Genomic DNA, 23,853 nt, shown 5'->3' with positions numbered 1-23,853 from the left:
ACAGTCAGATTCGTTTGTTAAACCCTACCTTTTCTGCATTCTATCCTACTCTAAGGGTATTTGGGCTATACCCATTCTAACTTTTTCATGTTGGAAGGATCTGTCACTAATATGGGGTAGGGGGATGAAACTGTCCGATGTTCTGGAGAGGCTGGGCCCTCTAGGTTTCAGGACTTGTCTGGTCTAGGGATCCATCTGGAGGTTGTAGGTTTCTGGAAAGTTACCCTAGTGTGTGGAACCTTTGTAGAATAGATACTGCTGGTTGTAACTTGCCCAAATGTTAATTGTCCTTGATAGGTCATGACAAAAGTGAAGGGTAGATTCGGAGGGGCTGGGAAGTAGTTTGTGGTCAGAAATAGATACCTGTGGAGTTAGGGAAAGGAGAATACCGAATTGTTGAGGCCTGGGATTTGTTTGAATTTGCCACACAAATGCTGGTGAGTGGCTGGAGGAGTAGAGACCAGGGACCCTGTGGGCAGAGGCCAGGGACCCACAGATCCCTCCAGGGTTGGGATTAGGCAGTAGAGGTGGATTTTTTAAGTATCTTTGCTTGACAAAACAAACAATTGACCACTCTGTGTTAGGCCCCTAGTTTTTAAAAAGAGTTTTTAACAAATGTATGAATGCTGAAAACCTGAGCCAGTTAGTGTAACTGGGCCGGGAGTTGGTAAGCGTCTGATTTGGTCCTGGCTTTGTCTCTGACTAGCTGTGCAATCTTGGACTGCCCCTTAATTTCTCTAGAGCTCAGCTTTCCTATCTACAGTCCATCAGTGGTGCACAACCCTTTCAAAATCACTGGGGGACTTAAAAAAAACACCTGACACCAGAGCCCCCAACCCTACTCCAAAGTGTATTCACAATCTCTGATGGGGCCTGGGCATTTTTTAAAATGCAGGTAATATTGCAAACATTAACTGGATAAGGCTCATCCTAATTGCCCTTTTTTAACTCTAAAATGTTATGATTGCATTATTGTATTATATAATTTTGTTCCTTTCAAATACTTTGTACATATGTTACAAACTTCTTACACACCAAGAAGTAAAATATTTTTATGAAAAACTTCCCTTGTTTCTCATCAGGGCCGTGATATAATGACAACGTCCTGTATTAAAACAGTCAGAATCCTAAATGTAGTAAGATGTCAAATAAATTTATGACGTGGGAGTTGAAAGCATACACAGAATCTTTCCTTCATTTTGAAAAGCCACTGGCTAGAGACCTGAGGCCACTTCCATCTGCAAAGAAGACCCTGAAAAGTTGAGAAAACGTTACTTACTGGAAGTGTTTTTGTTAGAAGAATTGTGTATACTGTAATACCCAAATTAGCAGGTTCATTTTTGTGAGGCTTTATCGGATCTAAATTCTAAATGGAGTGGGAGGTGTTTAAAAGAGACTTGGTGCTGTTTTATCTTTACCATTGACGTTTTGGTTTTGTCTCTTCCTAAATGAGTCATTTTTTTTTAAAAAGGAACCTAACTCGGGGAGGTGGGGAAACCACTGCAGGGGGGGGGGGGAGCGGGCAGGAGCGAAGCCGACAACTTTGGCTTGAGTGGTTGTTTTAATCAGGAGACTGAGTTTACCATTGAACTGTGCTCCCCGGAGCAGGGTGGAGCCAGGGACCTGTCTCGGCGGAAGGTGAATCAGACGCAAGTGGGAAATAATCTTGTCGGGAGTGAGGTGGTAGAGAAATGGTGTGGATGCTGTTTACTGATTTGCTAAGTATTCACTAGAGCACAGCCTCATCAAACATATTGCTTAAAATCAAGGTTCGATATATGGGTGCTTGGGAGATTGCGAACAAAGAGGAAGGCACCTCCCCATTTCAGTCTAGTCGGAACTGAGGACACACACTGTGGGGGGGTTTGTGTGTGCATAACTTGTCTGCACTCACAGATAATGGAGTGTTAACTCGTAGAGTCCCCTACCTGTGTGAACAGTACAAATGAAAATGTTAGTGCCAGGTAGGCCTGGAGGAGAAAGCATGGCGGCCTGAGGACCCACTGCGGAGCTCCATCGACGAGGAAGATGCAGTGAGGGCTGAGAGCGCTGTGGGACCTTTGTGTGTCACTTCCTCTTTCTGTGCTAAGTTCCTCCAGCTGAAAAATGATCCCACACACCTAAGTCACCCAGGTCCCCAGAGCTGAGCTGTTCAGCCACTCCATGTTTCCAGTGCCCGAGGAGGTGACGATGCGTGTGGGGTATGTGTGGAGTTGCTAGGTCCTGGCTTTGGAAAACCAGGGCAGCTCCAGGTGATTTGGCCCAAATCTGCCAAGTGCTTGGGGCGAGGAGCAGCGCAGGGCAGGAGTTCGCCCCGACGGGAGTTTGTGCGTTTGGAGCATTGGCCGGACACGTTTCTTGGCCTCCACACTGATCCCTCCCGACGTGCTGAGTTTCATCTTTCCTGAGCGGTGTGTGACCTCCTGCAGTTGTACATATGTGTCTTCTAAGTTTGTCACAAACTTCCTGTTTGGGTACTGTCCGAGGCTTGAAGCTGTGTGTGTTTTGAAACGCTGCATTTACAGAACTGCGGCTCTTCTCTCTTCTAGGCCTTGGGGTGGCTCGCTCGTTCTCTTTTACTTTGCTGACTTTTGCCATCTCCTTTGCAAACCTTCTCGCTAGGAAGTGTTCTGTAGCCTCTGTACTTGTTCCTTTCCGTGAGGGTTGAGAGAGCTGTAGGCTCTGAAGTCTGGAAGGAAGGAGGGGAACCAACACTGATTGGGCCCCTTATGTAATGCCAGCCACTGTGCTAGCTGTTTTATATATATATGTATGTATGTATGTATGTATGTATAACACACGTTTGTGTTTTATTTAGGCCTCACATTAGCTGAAGCAGAATGAGGCTCAGAGAGGTTAAGTGACCAGACCAAATTTGAACAGCCACTAGGTGGCAAGATCAGGATTTGAACTCAGGCCTGACTCCAGAGCTCCTGTTCTTTAAAATGTGCCATGAGGACCATGGTGTCTGATTTCACTGGTATAGTTAGATCTTAGGTTTCCCACTGGGCGCCTTGGTGGATAGTGTCACCTTGACCTCTGTAGTTTTCCGTCAGACTCTGGTTGTTCGGGTGCTGCCTATTCTTTCTTATTTAGACAGATTTGATTTGATGCTCCCTGCGTGCTTTGCTGACTTTCATCTCTCCTCTCTCAACTGCCCCAATCCCCTGACCCCCACCCCCATCCCTTGGCCCATGAGTCCCAGACATATTGGTTGGTGATCTATGGTTGATGGTTGAGGTGCGTTAGGACCAACTTCTGATGTTCCCAGGGATGCAGTATCCTGTTTCCTACTTCTGGGCACCCAGTGCTGACCGTTCTGCTGGTCACTGTGAGCGTCCCTCCTCAGCTGGATTTTCCTCATCTCCGGTGCTTCCCTTGGAGAGTGAGGAGCATAGGGTATCAAACTATGTCTGTGAATGCGTGCGTAGTGGCTGTGGGGTGAAGGGATGGCTAAGGAAGTATATATATACCAAGTCATTGAATGTGTAGGAGTGGGGAGGGAGGGGAGTGCCAACTCCAGCCATCCTCTTCCTTACTTAAAGTAACAGTTAGAAGGGGTCAGACCATGGAAGAAAAGGAGTGCTTCCAGAGACTTCAAGAAGGGCCCGTGTCCCTACCTGTACACTGCCTAATTCTTCTGCATTTCTCAAAAAACTTCTGAAATTCCATCCTCTGAGCTGCATCAGAATTACTTGGTGGATCAAGAAACATTTACCACCAGGAGACTGTGTGGTGCAGTGGGCAATCCCAAACGTCTTCAGTGCAGCTGTCACCCGAAAGGGAGGTTGCAGTCTACATGGACAGATGGAATACTTGCTGAGAGAAGCTAAATGCAGTGAACGCAGAAGAGCCAGGGAGAGCTCAGTGCTGGGGTGGTGCTACTCAGTGAACCGCAGGAGAAGGCCGGAAACAGGGGGTTAAGGACTGATGGACAGAAGGGCCTTCTCAGGGCAGAGCTGCAGGAGAGGAATGTGCTGGCCTTGGGGCCTTGGGGCGGGGTACAGTGCAGGGAAAGGGGAGGAGTACACTGGATGGAGTGGAGGAGAGGGTGTGTGTGGGAAACTGAGATTGAAGAAGGAGATTTGTACTGTTTATGAAGGATCCCAAGGGATGGCCGTGGAGTTTGGGATTTTTCTGTGTTCGGGAGCCCTCAGGGAAGATTGAATAGGACAGGTTTAGGTAACAGCAGTGTTTTAAGAAGATTCATCTGGATATGTGGGACTATAAGTGTTAGAGGACAATCCTCATGTTGAATTTTAGGAATGACATGTTGAAGGCTTGGACTTGGGAGGTGGCAGTGTAGATAGAAAGAAAGATAGATGGAAGAGTGAGACAAAGAGGGTTTCAAATCCCACTTCTGCCATTTGCTACCTGTGTGACCTTGAGCAAGTTACATAATCTCTTTGAGATTCAGTGTCATCATCTGTAAATAAAGGCTAAAAATAATTTGCAGGACTGTCATTTGAGGATTTTGACTTGTAATGTGCCCAGCATTTAGTAGGTGCTCAGTAAAATGTGGGTCTTCTCCAATTATAAGAGGCATGATTTTGTTACAGACTGGGAGGAGTTAGGGGAGTGGAAAATGAGGACCAAAAGGGGTCTCAAAGGTTTTGAATCTGAGGTCTGGGAGAATGGTTTATTCTTAATAGAAATGGACAGAGCTATTTGGAGTCCTCAAATTCAGTTTGAGGAAGTTCTCCTACACCTAGCCTGCTTGAGGGCTTGTGAGAGAGAGTTCCAAATGCTTCTGTAAAATCATGGCCTCTAGTTTCAGCTGTTCCCTGAGCGAGGCTAGCCAGCAGTGGGCTCTTTCTCCATTAGGGCTGATCAGGTAAGGTGAGCAAGGAGATTTGGATGCAAAATTTAAGGAGGCATTTTCTTCCCAAGGCTCCTCCAAGTGCAGAAATGGCACCTGAGAGTAAGGGCCACCTTAAATTTTGTGCCCCAGGTGCCTCATTTGCCTCACCTTGTCCCGGCCCTGCTCTGATTCCATACCTTGGCTACTTCCATTGAACCCCCTTTCCATGCCTGCCCTCCTTCCACTCAGGAGAAAACCTCATATCATTATTCACTGAAAAAATCAACTCCTTGGCATCGAACCCACTCCGGTTCCTGTCTGCCTTTCTGTGCTCCTATTTGCACCTGGGTTCATTTCTTCCAAGTTTCCTTCTACTCAGAGAAAGAACCATCCCTGTTCCTGGCCAGAGAGAAAATCCTCTCCCTGTACATGAGTGCACCGTGCCCCCCCCCCCCCCGCCCCCTGCACATCCTATACCTTCTGGGACCTCACCCACTTCAGTCATTCTGCAGTAAAATCTTTCTTTAAACTTTTATCCCCCTGTACTTTGCATTTCCTTCTCTCCTCCCTCACAGACCAACTTCTGGAAAGATTCTGTCCTCAGCTTTTGCTCCCTCACATCCTGTCGGTGCTGACCTAGCTGAGGCTACTTCTGCCTGGGGGAGGCGTGCCTGGCAGAGCTGGCTGTGGGAGGAGGGCTCCTGCCTTCCTCAGGAACTGCCCTCCCTAAGGTCACCCGTTGCTTCCATATTGCCACATCCAACGGACACCTCGATCCTTATCTTTCTGGACCACTTTGCTACTTTTGACACTGTGGACAACTTCCTCCTAGTTGCAACTCTCTTTTCTCTTGGCTTCTTTGATTCCACAATAAATATTTTTAACAACTATTTCTTGAGCATTTACTATATGCTAGGCTCTGAGGCATACTGTGATTCAATGTCTTTGCTCTCAGGGAGTTTATATTCATGTGTGGGACGAGATGGATAGAAAAATAAATAAATACATCAGGTGGTGATAGGACTACAAAGGGAAATAAAACCATAAAGAAGACAGAGAGGGTGCTGGGGTAGGAGGAGGCCTCACTGAGAAGGTGATAATAGAGCATAAACAAGGAAAGAAAGGATGTCTGAGGGAAGTGTTCCAGGCAGAGGGAAGAGCAAGTGCAAAGGTCCTGAAGCAGGAGTCTACTTGGGATGTTTGAGGAAGCCACTGTGGCTAGAGGGGAGTGAGGCACGCTGCAGTAGGAGGCTGGGTCAGGTAAATAGCTGGGTCAGGTCATGTGGGCCTCACAGGTCATTTTAAGGACTTTGGCTTTTACTTTGAGAGAGATATTATACTATGGGAGTGTTTTGAGCAGATGAGTGATTGTTAAATGATCATTTAAATGATTTTTAAATGTGGAGAGCATGGATTATAAAGGGTAAGTATGGAGTTAGGGAGACATCTTGGGAGGTTATTGTAGTAACCTTGTGAGAAATGCTGGTGGCTTGAACTGAAGTGGTAGCAGTGGAGGTGGTGAGAAGTGGCAAGGGTTTGGGTATATTTTGAAGATAAAGCTGACATCATTTGCTGATAGTTTGCAAGTGAGGTGTGCAGCAAAGAGGGGAGTCCCAAGTGTTGGGATTTTGACCTGAACACCTAGAAGAACGGAGTTGGCTGTTTTTCTCTATTAAGTCCTCTCCTCCCTCAGGGACTTTCCTCAGCAGGCTTTGCTGGGTCTTCCTCCTCAGTGGGCTCATCAACTGTTGGGTTCTCCAAGGCTTCATTCCTGGTTACTTTGCTAGCCTCTCCTTGATTGATATTACCTGTTCCCTTGTTGAAGACAAATATCCTGAATGTGCTATTTTGGTCACTCCTACAGGCCTTGGCTCTGGAGGATGCTGAAGGAGGAAGACACAGAAGCAGGACAACCCTGAAAGACTGAGCTATTAATCCTGAACAGGTAGCCTCTCTGGAATTCTTGGTGTCTTGATGTTCTATGGGGAAGAGGTCATAAGATTGTTTCTTCAACCCCTGTGCTAAGGGAAATGCCCTGAGACAGGGAAGGAGCCTGCTCTGGATCTGGGCACCCATGGATTTCTGGAAAACTTTCCCTTGGAAATGGGGAGTGGTTATGGTTCTGTTTTGGAATCCAGTATCTTCTGGAATGCAGCTGAGGGCATCTTGTCTTATCCAATTTTCCACTTTGCAGAGTTGTTGTGAATGGTTAGGGATCTAAAGGACATCCATGAATGGTAGTTCTAGAAGTGATAAGAGGGAATTAGTGGTGAGTGGGATACATCTCTGGAGAATGGTATCATAGAGGGAAACCATGAGAAACACCACAGAACCTGTCAGAGGCAGATTTCTAGAACAAGGAACCTTTGTGCTGGCCTTGGGTATTTCTAGTGTTTTTATCAGCTTTGGCCCTGGGCCCTCTTCCAGTCTCAGTTTGCCCCTCTAGAAAACAGATACACAGCCATGATTCCTCTGCCAGGTCCATACACAGAAACTGTCTGAAGGAGCAATACAATTGTGTATAAACAAATGTGTTTTTGAGCTTTAAACCTTGATGCAGCAAGAGATGACTTTTTTTTCCCACAAATTCTGAGAAACAGTTGGGAAGAAGCGTGGTGGTGTCTGATTTAATTCTTTTGGTGTCTGTGTTTTTCCCCCTTTGATGTGTGTCATTCCTCTTGTGTGAGACTCAGAGTTGATTGCTTTGGTTTCTTTTTTATTGTGCCTGATTTTGATTCCATTTTTAAGCCATTGTGTCTTGGCATTCCAATAGGGAATGCCAACGGGGTTATTGAAGAGACTCTGCTGAAGGGATTGTTTATAAGAGTATAAACAGTGTTAGAGAAATCAACAAGGAATGTTGAAGCACCCAGGGCTGGTGACAGCAGATTACCACCCATAGGCTTGAAAGAGAGAGGGAGGAATTGGCTGCCAGAACTGGGGAAGAGAAGCTGTATAGGAAGGTCTCTCTAGTAGAGGGATACAGCCAAACTGACAGCAACGCGGCTGCAAAGGAGCCAGCAGAACACACATCCTCATCCACTCTTCTTTCTGTTCTCCCATCTCCTGATGGAGCCTCCCATGAGCCAGATTTTACCAAAAGCCACAAGGCAAGGAAGCCCCCCTGATGTGGTCCATAAGGATCAGAGCCTCCGGGAGCATAGCAGAGTGGGGTGGGTAGAGGTGAGGTCTAGAGGGGCAAATGGAAAAGACCTAACACAGCCAGGATGGCAGATTACTTGGATTATATAAGAGATGTTTCTACTTTAGAAGCAAAAGAGTTGTTTGAGTGAAATTTTTGCATCATTATATCCGCTACATAGAACTGTTGACGATAAGGGCTGGAAAAGCAACAGAACTCCTCATTGAGGGCAAACCTCATTGTTTTTATAGCTGAAAAGACCCAGGGAAGTCAAGTGACTTGTCCAAGGCTGCCCATTAATTTATTGAAGTCTTTCTTCAAAGAATGTTACAGCTTTCTGGGGAAAAGGACACAACAATACTTGAAACCGTTAAGAAACAGTCTGATCCAGTGCCAGAAAAAAAGCACAAGATCTAGCACTGTTTTCCCCATTTATCAGTCTGGATTCTTAACAGAAAACCTAACTCAAAGGAGCTTCAGCAGCACAGGGAATTAATAGGTTTATGTACCTGCAAAGTGCAGGGATGGGGGAACCATAGGCCAGATTCTCTTGTTTCTCTGCTCCTTCTTCCATGGTGTTGGCTCATCCTCAGTCTGGCATCTCTTATGGAGGCAGAATGGTGGCTGAGGTTCCTGGGTTCATTTTTTTAAAAAACCTTCTATTGAATTGTGATACTTTACATACAGCTCAAAATTTCCCATTTTAACCACTTTCAGTGTACAATTCAGTGATATTAATTGCTGAATCACCATCCATTACTGAAACTTTTTCATCACCAAACAGAAATTTGGTACCCACCAAAACAATAATACCCTCTTCCACCACCACCTCCAAACCCTAGTAATCTCTAATTTACTTCCTGCCTCTATGAGTTAGCATATTCTAGGTATTTCATATAAGTGAAGTTGTATGGTTGTCATTTTGTGCCTGGCTTTATTTCACTCAGTGTGATGTTCTTCACCCATCTTGTAGCATGTACCAGAACTTCTTTCCTTTTTACAGTTGAGTGTTATTCCATTGTGTTTATATCCCACATTTTGTTTATTCATTCATCCATTGATAGACACTTGGGTTGATTCCACCATTTGGCTGATGTGACTAATGCTGCTAGGAATACTGATGTGCAAATATTTGTGCAAGTCCCTGTTTTTATTCTTTGGGCATATACTTACAAGTGGGACTGCTGGGTCATTTGATAATTCTATGTTTAACTTTCTGAGAAACCACCAAAAAGTTTTCCACAGCTGCCGCACCATTTTACCTTCCCACCAACATTATGCATGGGTTTCTATTTCTCCACATCCTTGGCAACACCTCTGGCTTCTGTTTTTTTTTGTTTTTTTTTTATAGAAGGGAAGAGCATCCCATCAGGTAATGATGGGCTACAACTGGGTATTGCTGGTCACTACAGGTGGGCACAAATGCTGCTGTTTACCATTTTACAGCTGGGCATTTCACTGTTCAAATTGGCTGCCTGTTCCCTACAGGCATTTGAGTTTGCAATCTTGGATATGAGGCTTCCAGGATGCATGCTCCTTTGGCCAGAAGGAAAGAAAGCATCCAATCTAGGAACTTTAAAAAAAAAAAAGGGCTGAGAGAGATCTTTTCCAGAAGCTTCTCTCACCAGGAAATCAATTCTGGAATTTCATTGGTCTGAATGGAGTCATGTGTCCCTTCCTGAACCAGTCCCTGGCATTCCATTGGTCTGAATTGTGTCATGTGTCCCTTTGTGAACCAATCCCCAATGACCAGGAGTTTGCTGTCTCTCTACCATAAGGGTATGTGAGTATCAGCTTTCCACAGATCGCGTCCTGGGTGGAAGAGGGCCAGCAGACAAAGCTGCAGGTACTGTTGGGGAAGGAGGGAGTTCAGTACTTGGGAGGGCAGCAACTGATATTTACCATACTGCATTTTTGTAAAAATCAAGTAAAACTTACTCAGTTGGACTACTTGTCAGGGGAAAGCTCACTCTTAACTAGTAAACGTCTGAATTTTTAAGTATTTCAACACAGATAGTCTCGGACAGAATCTTCTCAGTTTCTGTTGGAAAGTTTGCGGTTATCATCTGTGTTTCAGAACGTCTTAAAACATAGGACCTTCTAGTAGGTTAAATATGTCTTCCACAATCCTGTAATTCCTAATTTGCTTATTCAACCTTTTTATAGGTAAACATGAGCTCAAATTCTGGGTTGGTGGAGATTAAATTACAGCAATGAGGTTCCCCATTTATAACCTCATCTATAAAATGGGGATAAGAATAGCATCTCCTTTATAGGTTTGTTGTAAGGATTAACGGAGGTAATCCAAGTAAAGTGCTTAGCCCAGTGGCTGGTTCAGTAAATGTTACCTTTATTACTGCCATATATCTCAAAATGTTGTCACTTTTATGTGGATGTTTAATCTAGGAAATTAACTTTCTCCACAACAAATACATTATCTGTCACTGATTAGCTCTTTTAGAGATGAGATAAATAAAGGTATTAAAATATTTAGTGTTTAATGGATTTTTTTTTTTTTTTACCTAAGTGCTTTTTAAATTAGAATTCATTTTGGGAAAAACCTAAATAAAGTATTAAGTAACATATAATTAAGTTAGAAGTGGGTACAATCCCTGGAAAACAGGGATTTAATTTTACTGCATCATTTTAATTTTTCTTAGTTGAAATTTTTTTTTTGCGTGGGTAGGCACCAGGAAAGGAACCTGGGTCTCTGGCATGGCAGGCGAGAACTCTGCCTGCTGAGCCACCATGACCTGCACAGTTGAACAACTTTTAAATAGTTAGTGACCTGTCGTAATCTATCCCAGCTGATTTTCTTGCCTTTGTTTTCAATTTGGAGGCTTTAGAGGGGAAAGTGCCCCTCCTTGGTTTTGGTTTCTTAAGCCAGCAGACGGGCCTTCCCTGGGTGGATTTTAGGGTCACCTGGATTGGATGAGGTGCTGCAGGAGTGAGAAACTAGTATTGGACATTTTATTTCAGTGGAATTTCAGCTGATAAAATGCTGTGAATCTTCTCTAAAGCCTTTGGTGCCAGGAGGGTGCAGTGTTTTGATTTGGGGTTCCCACATTAACAGTGGTGGGGAGAGCACTGGTTGGTACAGTGTCCCCAAGTCCCCAAGTTCCACCTCTGTTACAAAACCAGGAGGAAGTTAGCTTTGAGGATTGAAGAGGGGTGCAGTATATGACCTGTGGATAGAGGTAAGAGTTGCAGAGTGACCCAGAACTTTATATACCATCAATTTATAGACCATAATTTTTCATTCCTGTCCCTTGACTGTTGACTAAATTAGATTTAAAATTTCTGTAGATTGTTTCTTGACCCCGAGACTGGTCCCCATTGTGTTACCTAGATGAGAACTGATTGATGCTAAGTTTTTTGGCTGAAGGAATACTGTAGACAAGTGGTTCTCAAATGTGCATTGCCTGCACCTGGGGGAGTATCAGCAAATGATTTTGGGGATTGGTTTAGGGTTGCCAGTATTTTTCCAAGGAAGATATTTAAAATAATCTTAACATTTATCACCATAATTTCTTACGAGAAAGGAACATCTTGATGCTAAAATAGTAGGATGGGAGATAATCTAAGAATAAAACATGAATCCTTAAATTGAAAATGTTCAAGTTTAGGAATAATTTACTACACTTTTTATTTTCTGGTGCCACCTGTGAAAACTTCATCAAAGATGGTCACTGCCTTGCATCTGCCCATGGCAGGTGTTGGGGAGCCTCCTGGAGATGTTGAGTTATCCAGTTTTTTGGGGGGTGGGGATGCATGGTCTGGGAATTGCCCCCGGATCTCCCGTATGGAAGGCGAGCATTCTACCACTGAACCACCCATCCACCCGTAGTTACCTGCTTTTAATGTTGACTCTTTAGGGAAAAAAAAAATCCTCCCTTTTGAAACAGAGAGTGTGGTGAACAAGAGAGAACTCATATAAGCCAACACTTAGAGCTGAGGAATTCACTTGGGCACAAGTCTTGAAAAACCCAATTTATTTTATAAAGATGGAACCCTTTGCTCTCAAGTCACTAGCTTAGAGTTGTTTGCTTAATTTTCCGCTGGTATGACGAAAATCTTGCAGCACCTAAATAGTCCATATTAAAATGATAAGGCAGTTCAATTTGATCTGGCCTTGAGTTGTGTGGTACACTTTTATGCGTGGACGGGTATGCCCAAACACATGCACATTCCCAGAAAACTTGGTTTGATCTGAGGAGCCCCAGAAAATAATGGGGGCTTGTGAGAAGAGCAGGGTGGGCACCAGTTTGTCACCAGTAAATGTTAACTTTGTGACAACACACCATCTTACTATTTTGACATCCCAGAATTGCCAAAATAGTATGACCTTTTGAGATGACTTTTGGAGTCATTAAAAATCCAAAACATATACCCCAAAGTACATCTGTACTTATTGGCATCCAGAAAGTAATAAAACATTATTCATTTTCCTTCCATTCACGTCCCTGCTTGGTGTTGTCACAGATGTTTTACCTTCTAGCTGAGGAATAAAGCTTCTGTGTTAGTCCATGGCTGGTGTGAAGGCAACTTCTCTGTCCCTGTCGAGAGGAATAAAAAGGCAGCTTACATGCCCACATGAAAACCTGAGTGGAATCATGAAATCCTACAACCAGAAAGGGTCTCAAGGTCCCTTCCTTCCTGCCAGAGTATCCTTACACTCATCACCTTGACTAGCAAGAGGTGCCTAATGCCTGAATCCTGAATATTTCATTAGATTCCCTGTGGACGACGTGAACTAAGGTGTATATTTCCCAGAGAGCAGCAGACCTTTCTGTGGCACACGCGTATCTGCAGTGTTTCCCCTCTTCACAACTGCATTCTTGGGCTTGGTGTCACAGTTTGAGTCCTGTTTGTGTCTCAGATGTGCTTATATGGCACGGTTCTTGCACGTTCCAGCAAATACTCGATCTTAATTGGCCCTGACTCTTTACCAGTTATTTCTTCCCAGGTGTGCCTCACCAGACTGTGAGACCTGCACACATCCAGAATTCAGTGTTCCTTTTGACAGACATTGCCACAACACCCTGAATCTTTACTTGTGGCCCTTTTAAGGCATTCACAGGCTTGTTGGCCCAAGGAGCCCTGAGTGGTGAAGCCCTTGACTTAGAAGTTTTCATTGCTGTAGAAGAGGTGAAGTATCCTCCAGCTGGAGAAGATGGCATGGTGGGCTGGAGGGTGGGTTGGAAAGTTGAAAGACCTTTACTACAGAACTAAAGGTCACCAAGGGTTAGATGAGGTGATCTTGTCTTTCCGGATCTTAGATTTCCTAGTTCCATATGTGTCAGCGATGAGTTGTGGTTGTCAGACTTGGTCAGCCTCAATGATGTTTGGGTAGTTTTAGCATTAACTGTTACCCAGCCGCTTTCCGTGGCTCCTTTTATGTGTCTTTAGAAAGGAGGCTCTTAGAACCAAAGTCTGGGAAAATGTTTTTTTCATAATACTTTATCATCTTGGGCATTTATACTCCATTTTTGTAGGGAGAGAAAATGCAATAAATTGTAATAAAGCTGTTCTCTCTTCCATTAGAGATCAATATCTTACAGTATAGTTTTAAATATATGCACACATGGCAGTGTCCACACACACACACACATACACACACACACACAACCCTGTGCTGGGTGAAATATTTTAAAGTATAAAAAGACCTTTGGAAATCCTTTTAAACTTTCAAGGAACAGGTAATTCCTGAAACTGTTCCAGGATTTAGAAAAAAGTTGGAAAACTTCCAGATCATTCTTTCAAGCAAATATGACCCTGATATCAAAGCTGGTTGGCCCCAAAAGGGAGGCTGTATACCAACATAACTTAGAAATGTAAAAATGTTTGATAAAATCGTAGTACTAGAGTTCAGCAGTAGTGTGTGAATGTTCCACTATAACCACGTAGGTTATATTCTTGGATTACAGGAATGGCTTCATATATGTTTATTTTCATATAATTCATGTAAATTGGTTAAATTAAAATGTGTAATGATCTCGTTAATTCCCAAAGTACATTCAGTAAAATTCAACATCTAAATTTTATGAACCACTTGAAAAGGAATATATGAAGTGACAATTCTTTACTATGATAACTCGATCTTCATACAGCTCATTGAAAGTTTATTTATTAGTAAAGCACTAAAGGTATCATCAGTCACCATTGAGATCAGATCAAAATTGGTATTATTAAAAATTGTTTCTTTAAAATTTTCAATGTAGAAAGTCATAGAATAGTAACTTGGAGAATAAATGTTGCAAAGAAAAAGATAAATTTATTAATTCTAGATTGTTTCATTGTGGACCAAAAAATTTTAAAGGAATAACCTGAGAACCCCATGATGAGATTTAAAAATAGGGATTTGTAATCTTTTGGATTAGTTCATGAGTCTAATTGTATTCCTTTAAAAGTCTCATCAGAATATGAAAAATTTCACAAAATGATTACAGGTCTCTTAGGAAAACTTAGTCCCCAAGAGCCTCAAGGGGAATTCTGAAATTGTATGGGAGAATGGGAGTTAGAGCTCAATATTAAAATATATAACACTATCAGATAGTAAAGTGCATTAGATGGCCTTTGTAATTAAAACAGTGCAGTGCTGGCATAAGGAAGGGAATAGATTTGTGAACTAGGATGGTTCAGAAATAGACCCTTCTGTAAATAATTTAATGAATCATAAAGAAGTCATTACAAATCAATGGGGAGGGGAAAGGCCATCCAGTAGATAATTTTGATGCCTGGTTAGCAACCTTGCATTTTCATGAAGCCAAATTACACATGGGTTAAGCAATACATAATGCAGAGGTGTAGGAAATCGATGGAATTTGAATATTGCTTAGAAACAAAAGAAAAACATTCAAAAAGGAAAATAGTAGCCAATTACATTACAGGAAAATCAGATTTATTCATCTAAAAGCGAATGGGGAGAGGGGCACAGTGGCTCAGCAGGCAAAGTTCTTGCCTGCCATGCCGGAGACCCAGGTTTGAGTCCCAGTGTCTGCCCATGTTGGGGTGTGGGGAAGCAAATGGGGAGGGGGTGCAAGGGTATTTCAGTGGTAGAATTCTCGCCTACCATGCAGGAGACCCGGGCTTAATTCCCGGCCCATGCACTTCCCAAACAAATAGTAAGCAAGTAAACAAACAGAAATTCAACAAAGGGTGCTGCATGCAGGAGGATATTCAGATGGAAAAAGAATGAAATGTGACCATGCTGTTCAGCATACAAAGAAAAAAAACCAAAACAAAACAGATGGGGAAACAAGATAACCATGAACAGATCTGCAGTAAACAAACTTTTGCAGAATTAATCTCTCTTTTTTCAATTGTAATATAGGCCAACTTGTACAATTTTTCCCCATAATACAAAAACAATTGATTTTTTTTTTTTTTTGAGAGTGAGGTCACATCTGAGCAACAAAAGAGGTCCTCCAGAGGTAACTCTTAGGCATTCCTATAGGTAGTCTAAGCTTCTCTGCTACCTACATAAGCTTCACAAGAGTAAGCCTCAGGATCAAGGGCATGGCCTATTGATTTGGGTGTCCTTAAAGTTTGGCACAGTATCAGGAGATTCCCTGATGGTAAGATTTAATAGTTTCATATTCTTTCTCCCATCCCTCAAGGAACTTTGCCAATACTTTTTGATTATCTGCTTGATATACTCTGGGGTGTATCCAGGCATAACAGTAATCTATACAGGATTAAAAGACCTCTTATTTTGGGCTCCCTGTGTTTCAGTTGTTCAGATGAGCTATAGAGATAGGTTGCGTTAGATTATACACTACAGAAAAATTTCAGTTCCAGACCAAATAAACTTTTCTTCAGTTGATCTCAGACAGTATGTGTGGTTGTGAAATATAGACCCTGTCTTACTTACCCCATGTTCTGAATTAGTTTAGCCTCAACCTGATCGTCTTCATTCTTATCTCTAAATATCAGGTTTTTTATATATATATATATATATATATATATATATATATATATATATATATATAAAACAACCTCTCGAAATCCATAAATAATTATCACCTCTCTGGACTAATGTGTCTACTCTAAAAGCTTACAATCTAGGCTCCTGTTTTCTTATAAGCATTTTCTAAAGGTGACCATACAATTGTTGTTCTTTTGTTTCTGGCTTGTTTTGCCTCACCAAATGTCCCACATGTTCATTCACATCGTTGCATGCCTTACGACTTTGTTCCTTTTTGTAGCAGCACTACCTTTGTTCATAAGTATACACCATTGTTCACCAGTCTCCTTCTCCATCAGTGTGTCCTTCAGCCACCTACATTCATCAGACAACATGTATAGTGCCCAAAGTCCACAGTCCATCAACACGCTCAGTTTTACAAAATTTCATTATTCCCAAGAGAAGGAAAACCAATAACACACCCTTGGCAAATAGGAAATCTAAACCTCCCCTTAACTCTTGTCTCTCCCCTCGTTATTTACCTCTGTTGTTGCTGTGGTAGTGCTGATGGTTTGCTTTTGAACATAGCTCACAGCATGCAATAGCAGTTTTCCCGCTGTACCCTGGACTTAAACACCCTTTGTACGAGAATCATATCTTTGAAGTAATTCTTGCAAGAACTAATTGATATTTCTAGTGTTAATCATTGGGACACGTAGGTCTATACCACTCCTTTCAATCTTGTTCATCTTCCAATTTGGTAATATTACTTCTAGACCCACTAGAGAATCACCTTCACTTCTCTCTATTCCCTTACATTGGAGTTCAACCTCATTAGCTAATGGTTCACCCATCTCTAGCTTCTGTATACCTCTGAGTTCCCTATATTCTGCATTAGAAGCCTCTAATTATACCTTTATGCTGGTCATAAAAGTGGAATCATATGGTATCTATCCTTTTGTGTCTGGTTAACTTCTCTCAGCATTACGTCCTCAAGACTCATCCATCTTGTCATGTGCTTCAGGACATCATTTTGTTTTACTGCTGCATAATATTCCTTTGTATGTATATACCACATTTTTTTAATCCACTCCTCTGTTGATGCGCATTTGGTTTGTTTCCATCTTTTGGCGATTGTGAATAATGCTGTAATTTATTATATTTAAATTGAAATTCTACTTGAGCCTCAGTGAAAAATAGTTTATTATACTATTTGATTATGTATCATAACTGTTCCAGGAGGAGAAGTTTGAGGATGAAGGTCATTTGTATTATCTTGAGTTTTTATTAAAGAATTTAATATACAATGGTAGAACCCTAGTTAGTGATTAATAAATTAGAAAAAGAATTCTTGTAAATAAGATAATATATGAAATTGATATAATTTCTATCAAAGAAGAAAACCTGAATGAAAGTATTAGTATCTTTATTACATGAAATACTCAAATTAAAAAAGAAAAATATTAAAATGATGATAGAATACTTGACTAGATAACTAAATAAAACCCTGAGTAAATATATGGAAAATGTGCAAACTTAATAGTAATAAAGAATATGCTAATCAGAATAACAGTAAAGTACCATTTAAACAAATTAGCCAAAAAAAGCCCCCCAAATTTTTACTGATCCCCAATTCTAATAGTATCACAGTATTGTAAAGCAATTTTGCAATGTGTTGGAGAATGATTATCATTTACTCATACTTTTTAATCCAATAATACCACTTTTGTGGTATCTGTTCTTGCCTCCCCTTAAAGGAAATAATCCAAAATATTTAATAAGCTGTTTAGACAATGATGCTTCTTTGATACATTATTTATTTATATATTTTTTCTTGATGCATTATTTACAAAGCAAATTATACACACACACATACAATTAATGTCCAACAGTTGTGTAACTAGAAAATATTATATTAGTTTTTCTCTCAGCATAGTACTCTACTATAATTAAAAATTATTTTTAAGACTGTAGCAGGGTGACAAAATATTTACAATATAATTTTATGTGCAGGAATCGCAGCATAAATTGTGGTATAGTCTTCACCTGGAATGTAACTGTAGAGCTGTTCTATTAAAATGAAGGAAAGAATGATAGCTGCGTACATGAACGTGGATGAATCTCAGGAACATTAAGTTAAGCACAAAAGCAAGTTGCAGAATGTATACAGTATGATTGCAATTACATAAAGATCAGATATGCAAAACGAGTGGTGTATTGTTTAGACATCCATATGCATGTGACAGAACCAAATGAACATCTTTATGGAAGAAAAGGAAGTGCCTTCATATAAATTGTGGTGGTGAAGCCATGTCTATACACTTAGGTTGGATTGTATGATGTATGGATAAAACTGTTAAAAATAAAAAAAAATAAAAAACCCACAAATGAACAAGAGAGGAAATTTTAGAATAGTTGTGGAAGGAGAGAATAGGATCAGGAGGACTCCACAGGGACTAAAATTCTACGAGGATTTGGTAAATTTCCCTTCCTTAAGCTGGGTAATGGACACACATTTCGTAATATGTAGCACGTTATAAATACTTTTTAAAATTTTTTAATTTTCTTTTTAAAATACCAGAAAACACCAAACAAATGCAAACATTCTTATTTTGATCATTCCATTCTACGTATATAATCAATAATTCACGATATCATCACATAGTTGCATATTCATCATCATGATAATTTCTTGGAACATATAAATATTTTTAAATGTTTTAAACATTAAATAAAAGAACTTTAAAGCCCATATTCATTGATTACAATTATGTAAAAAAAATATATATCCCTAATAAAGGTGATAAAGAAGTATGTGTATGTGTATATATATGTATATATATAAAGAAGTGTATGTGTATATATATAGATATAGATATATATGTTTGTATTATATAACATGCATATATAATTATGTAACAGTGACTGTGTTGGAGAGGTGAGATTATGAGAGATTTGTTCTTTTGCTTTCTCATTCCAAATTTTCAATTATGGGCTTATATTTACAAAAAGAAAGGAAGGAAGAAGAAAGGGGGGGCAGGAGGGCAGGAAGGACAATGAAGACAGCTGCAGTTGGTGGCTGACATGAGGAAGCCTCCCTTCCATTGGAGGGATCACGTTTGCCTTGAGGGTGACAGACTAAGGACTTCACCACCGAGGCAGAGAGGGAGATGGATTTAAAATGGTAAGAGGTTCAAATTTGAGAATATAGGTCAGTCCACAAATAGTTCATTGAGCATCTTTCTTGTGCGAGAAAGAATTGCTCTCGGTATGCAGAAAAAAACTTTTGGACACCAAGTTTTAATAAACTGCTGGAATAGATGAATTTCTTTGGTTTCCTTTTTTTCCCCTTAGCTTTATAGGTTCTCTGGATGAAATGGTCTTACAAAAAAATAATAGAACCCGAAACTGATTAGATGCTAGAATGTAATCTCAGCTTAAAGGATAGAGAGGATAAAGGAACGTTCTTTGGGGCATATGAACCTGGTTGTGTTTTTTTTTCCAATAAATAAATGACATGAATAAAGATGGAGGAGGGGGCTGTAAGTAATGCTTTTGAAAGACTCAAGAGAGATTTCAGCCATATGCAACTGTAAATCTTGTTTGGATCCTAATTTAAACAGACTAAAACACATTTATGAAGCAATTGGGGAAATTGGAACAGTGACTGTGTATTGATGATATTGATAAATTATTGTCATTTTTTGGGTGTGATATTGTTAGTTATGGTTATCTCTGTTTTTTGTATGCTGTGTGGAGGGGTCACATTTCATTATTTCTCCCTGTGAGCATCCCATTATTGTAGCACCATTTGTTGAATTTGTGTTTGTTTTTTCGTTTGTTTGTGGCTGGAAGTGTGTGGACCAGGAATCAAAACCAGGTCTCTTACATGGCAGACAAGAATTCTACCACTGGACTCCTCTTGCATCCCCTCGTTATGGTTTTTTTTTTTCTTTTTCTTTTCTATTTGGCATGGTCAGGCTCCGGGAACCGAACCCTTGTCTCCAACATGGCAGGCGAGAATTCTGGAACTGAGCTACCATTGCACTGCCTTGGTTCTCTTTTAAAGGTGCATATTAAAATATTTATCGACAAGTGAAATATCAGATATTTGCTTTGAAATAAACCCCAGCAGGGGGTTGGATATGTTAAAAATAAAAAGTCCTTCTCAAAAGATACATATTAAAATATTTATGGATGAATGATATATTTAAGATTTATATTAAAATAGTCCAGTGGGTAAAGGGAATGGAGGGGTATAGATGAAATAAGGTCAGTCATGTGAGATCATTGAAGCTGGGCAGTGAGTACATAGAGATTTATTATATTCTTACCACAGTTGAATATTCTTGAAATTTTCCATAATACAACATAAAAAATAAAAGTAATACATGCTCATAGTTGAAAATTTATAAAATGTAGAAAAGTATAGTTAAGGAAAGTTATCCACAGTCCCTCATCCAGAGAGGATTACTATCCACATTTTGATAAAATCCTCCCATATATTTTCTTTAGGCATTTATAAAAAATATTCATATATACATACATACATATATATATATATATATATATACATTTTTTAAGCAATAAAGCAGTTGCACTATTTGCATGCTTTGGATCCTGCTTTTTTTTTTTTAAACACTGTGGAACTTTTTACTTTAGTACATTTAGATCTTCAGCATAATTTTTAATGGCTGTGTATTTTTCCAGTTTATATACACACACCCACATATATATAACTAGACCATTATGGATGGATAGTTAAGCTGTTTCCCTTTTTTTCTATTCAAACAATTCTGCTGTACACTTGTATGATTATTTCTTCTGGACAAATATCTAGAAGATCCAAGTTTTTTAAAGGGTTATTTTCTTTGTCATGCCAACTTGCTTATTGGAAATATTTGAATCGTTTTTAAACTCCCTCCTGCAGTGCATATGATTACCTACCCATTTTAGTGTATTCTCAGTAACATGGCATCCTGTATTCCCATTATTTAAAAAATTTGCCAATCTGACAGAGGGATAAAGCTTATCTCATTTTAATTTATATTTAATTGATTATTAGTAAATTTGAGAATCTTTTCAAGTATATGTAAGTTCTTTGTAGTTCTTATTTTGTGAATAGGTGTTTGTATTTCCTCCCAATTGTTATTATATTTTTCTCTCACTTAGTGATTCATGAGAGCTCTTTACATATTGAAATATACTATTTAATACATTGTATAAATCGCTGCTTTCACCTCTAGTTTGTTGTTCATCTTTTAACCGTGAGTCATTTGTGAATAATCATTTGTTCAGAATTGTTTTAGTAGATTTGCCTCAAGGCTGTAACTCTAGGTTTTTTACTTTGAGCCCTTGTAATTTCCTATGTGTTTATTTTTGTAACCTTATTCAGTGTTTCACTAAATGATTTTATTATATGTTATTGCCATACAAAGTTTAACTTTTATTTCAATAACTTTGTTGAATATTAAGACATGTTTGTGGTAGGAATTTCACAACATGCAGAAAAGAATACATTTTTTAAAAATGTATAATTTGACTACATACATGGCATCTGTTAAATTTTGGGTGTTTTTCTTTCAGTAATTTTTTCCTATATGTGTGTGTAACACTAGCTGAAGAAACAAAACCCTGTATTGTTGCTTAACACAACAGAGATTAATTTCTCACTTAGTCCTTGTAGGCTTCCTGATTGGTAGTTAGCCCAGCACTGAGTGGTTCAGTGTCCAGGCACCTTCAATCCTACAGCTCTACTATCCCCTAGAAATTTGGAACCCTCTGCAGGCAGCTGGTGAGTGGAGAAAGATAGCATGGGGAAGGCACGCTGTTCTGTTTTGTCTTTTTTAAATAATTTTTTAATTGTGAAATATAACATACAGAAAAGTGATACATTTCAAAGTTCACTTTAACAAGTAGTTATAGAGCAAATTTCAAAGAATAGTCTGAGTTACAGTTCCACATTTCGATATTTCCCTCTGGCCATTCCAATATACTAGAAACCAGAAAGAAGCATCTACACAGCGATTCAGCAGTGATAATCACTTGCTAAATCCTAACTTCTCTGCCGCAACTCCTCCCTCTCATTTGATCATTCTCTCAATCTTCAGGGACATTTGGACATTGACCATTCTGCATTATTCATGTTGAAAAGTGTTGTCCACAGTATGGGGTAGGGGAGTGCAACTGCTTGATGTTTTGGGAGAGCCTGGTGCCTCTGAGTTTCAGCGCTTATCTGGCGTAGGAACAATCTAAAGGTTTTAAGTTTCTGAAAAGTAAACTTAATAAGTAAAACTTCTATGGAGCTAGATAGAGCCGTGGGCTTTCTTTAGGGTTTTCAGGAGTATCGTCGGTAGGAGCTTGGCATACCATAGCCAATTTGTAATAACTGGCTGAAGCTTGCAAAAGAGTAGCTCCAGAATGACATCTTGACTCTATTTGAAATCTCTTAGCCACTGAAACCTTGTTTTGTTTCATTTCTTTTCCCCCTTCTGGTCAAGAAGGCATTCTCAATCCCACAATGCCAGGGCCAGGCTCAACATACCTCCTTTTAACTGCTTCGACCTTACAGTCACACAGCACCACCTAGGTGCAAGGGATGGGGGGGTGGGCTGAGAAATGTAGTTCCAGGCTGGGCAGCTCTACCCTGGAATGGGTACTATGGGTATTTGTTGGACTTTTAGCTGAATCTGCTGCCATGTGTTATATTTACCACATATATGATGTATATTTTCTTTACAAAATAGAATCATCCTATTAAGAATTCTGAATGTCAGCATCATTTTGTGAGAATTTCCCTATGTCTATAAATCTTTTCTCCAAACAGGACTTTAATGTGTATAAATTAATCCTTGCATTGTTGTACCACAATTTGCTTAACCATTTTTTTATTATGGTACAGTTAGATTTTTCTAGGCTTTAATTATAATGAATATTGCTGTTATCAACTTTTTTGTGCATAAATCTTTGAGTATTACTCTGATTGTTTCCACTGGGAAAATTCTTGGAAGTGAACTTGCTCAGTATTAAGGTGGTGATACATATTACCAGATGACCCTTCAGAAATGTGAACTAATGTATACCCTCATCACAGGTGTCTGAGCAGTCTCATATTGGAGCACCCTGGACTATTTTTGCATTACAATTCTTTTGATTTTTGCTAATTTGATAGTTGAATACAGTATTACACCATTTTAATTAGCAAACTTTGCTAGTGGATCTAGACATTTTTTCGTTAAGGCCCTCAGTAATCATTTTTTGCATGTGAATTGTCTCTTTGGGCTTTCCCATTTTGGCTTTGCAGAGTTTACCTTTTTTCAGTAATTTATGAGACTTTTAAGCAGTATGTGTATTAATAACTTGTCATCTGTTGTAGATATTTTGATCTAGTTTCTCCTTTCGTTGGTGTTGCTTCATAAACTAACTCCCTTAGATGAAACCTCTGCAGTGGAGCCCCGATGCATGCTGCCTCACTCATCGGATCGGCCTGGTTAGCAGTACTCCTGAGATTTTAACATCAAAGCAGGTTTTTTTTTCTGACCCTTCCTATGGTCTGAATGTTCTTTGTGTGAATTTTCTTTAACAGGGGATGAGAGGGTTGAATGTAGTCATCAAGGAGATGGAGTTGACGAGAAGGAAAATTGGGGGACTGGTCTATGTTTTCCCGAAGATAGATGAATTTGTGGCCACTCTGTCTTACTGGGAAACTTGGGAGAGATAGGGAAGACAGGCTTGTAGTAGATGGTATCTGAGGATTCCATGGTTTGGCTAAGCAAGTAGTGCAGGGTCTCTGAGACCCTCCAGCTGTTTTTCATGTTTTTCTTATTAAAAAACACATATGGTGGAGTAGAAGGAACCCAAACAGGGAGCCAGGGAACTGAGTCCCAGCACTAACTCTGTGTCCCTGAGCAAGTTTCTTGTCTACTTGAGGCCTCAGTTTACTCAACTGCAAACGATGAGTAGTTGTTCAGGGCACTCTTTGGAGTGCGTGATTCCAGAGCTGTG

The 23,853-nt window shown here is 40.2% G+C and overlaps 1 protein-coding gene across 14 annotated transcripts in view; it reads left to right on the top strand.

Moving 5' to 3' along the window:
- The window catches only part of TRERF1 (transcriptional regulating factor 1), a 207,397-nt gene that overhangs the window by 75,720 nt on the left and 107,824 nt on the right, over positions 1–23,853 (top strand). For 11 of the 14 annotated variants that reach the window (XM_077161806.1, XM_077161804.1, XM_077161805.1 and 8 more), the window contains one exon: positions 6,666–6,746. The exons of 2 other annotated variants lie outside the window; for them this stretch is intronic. The gene's annotated coding sequence lies outside the window, so the exon portion shown is untranslated. One more of the 14 variants, XM_077161811.1, reaches the window with a different exon arrangement.

This window comes from Tamandua tetradactyla, chromosome 5, assembly GCF_023851605.1.
Source record: "Tamandua tetradactyla isolate mTamTet1 chromosome 5, mTamTet1.pri, whole genome shotgun sequence".
Classification (NCBI taxonomy): domain Eukaryota; kingdom Metazoa; phylum Chordata; class Mammalia; order Pilosa; family Myrmecophagidae; genus Tamandua; species Tamandua tetradactyla.
Note: the sequence above shows the minus strand (reverse complement) of the source record. Positions and strands in the feature narration are given on the sequence as shown.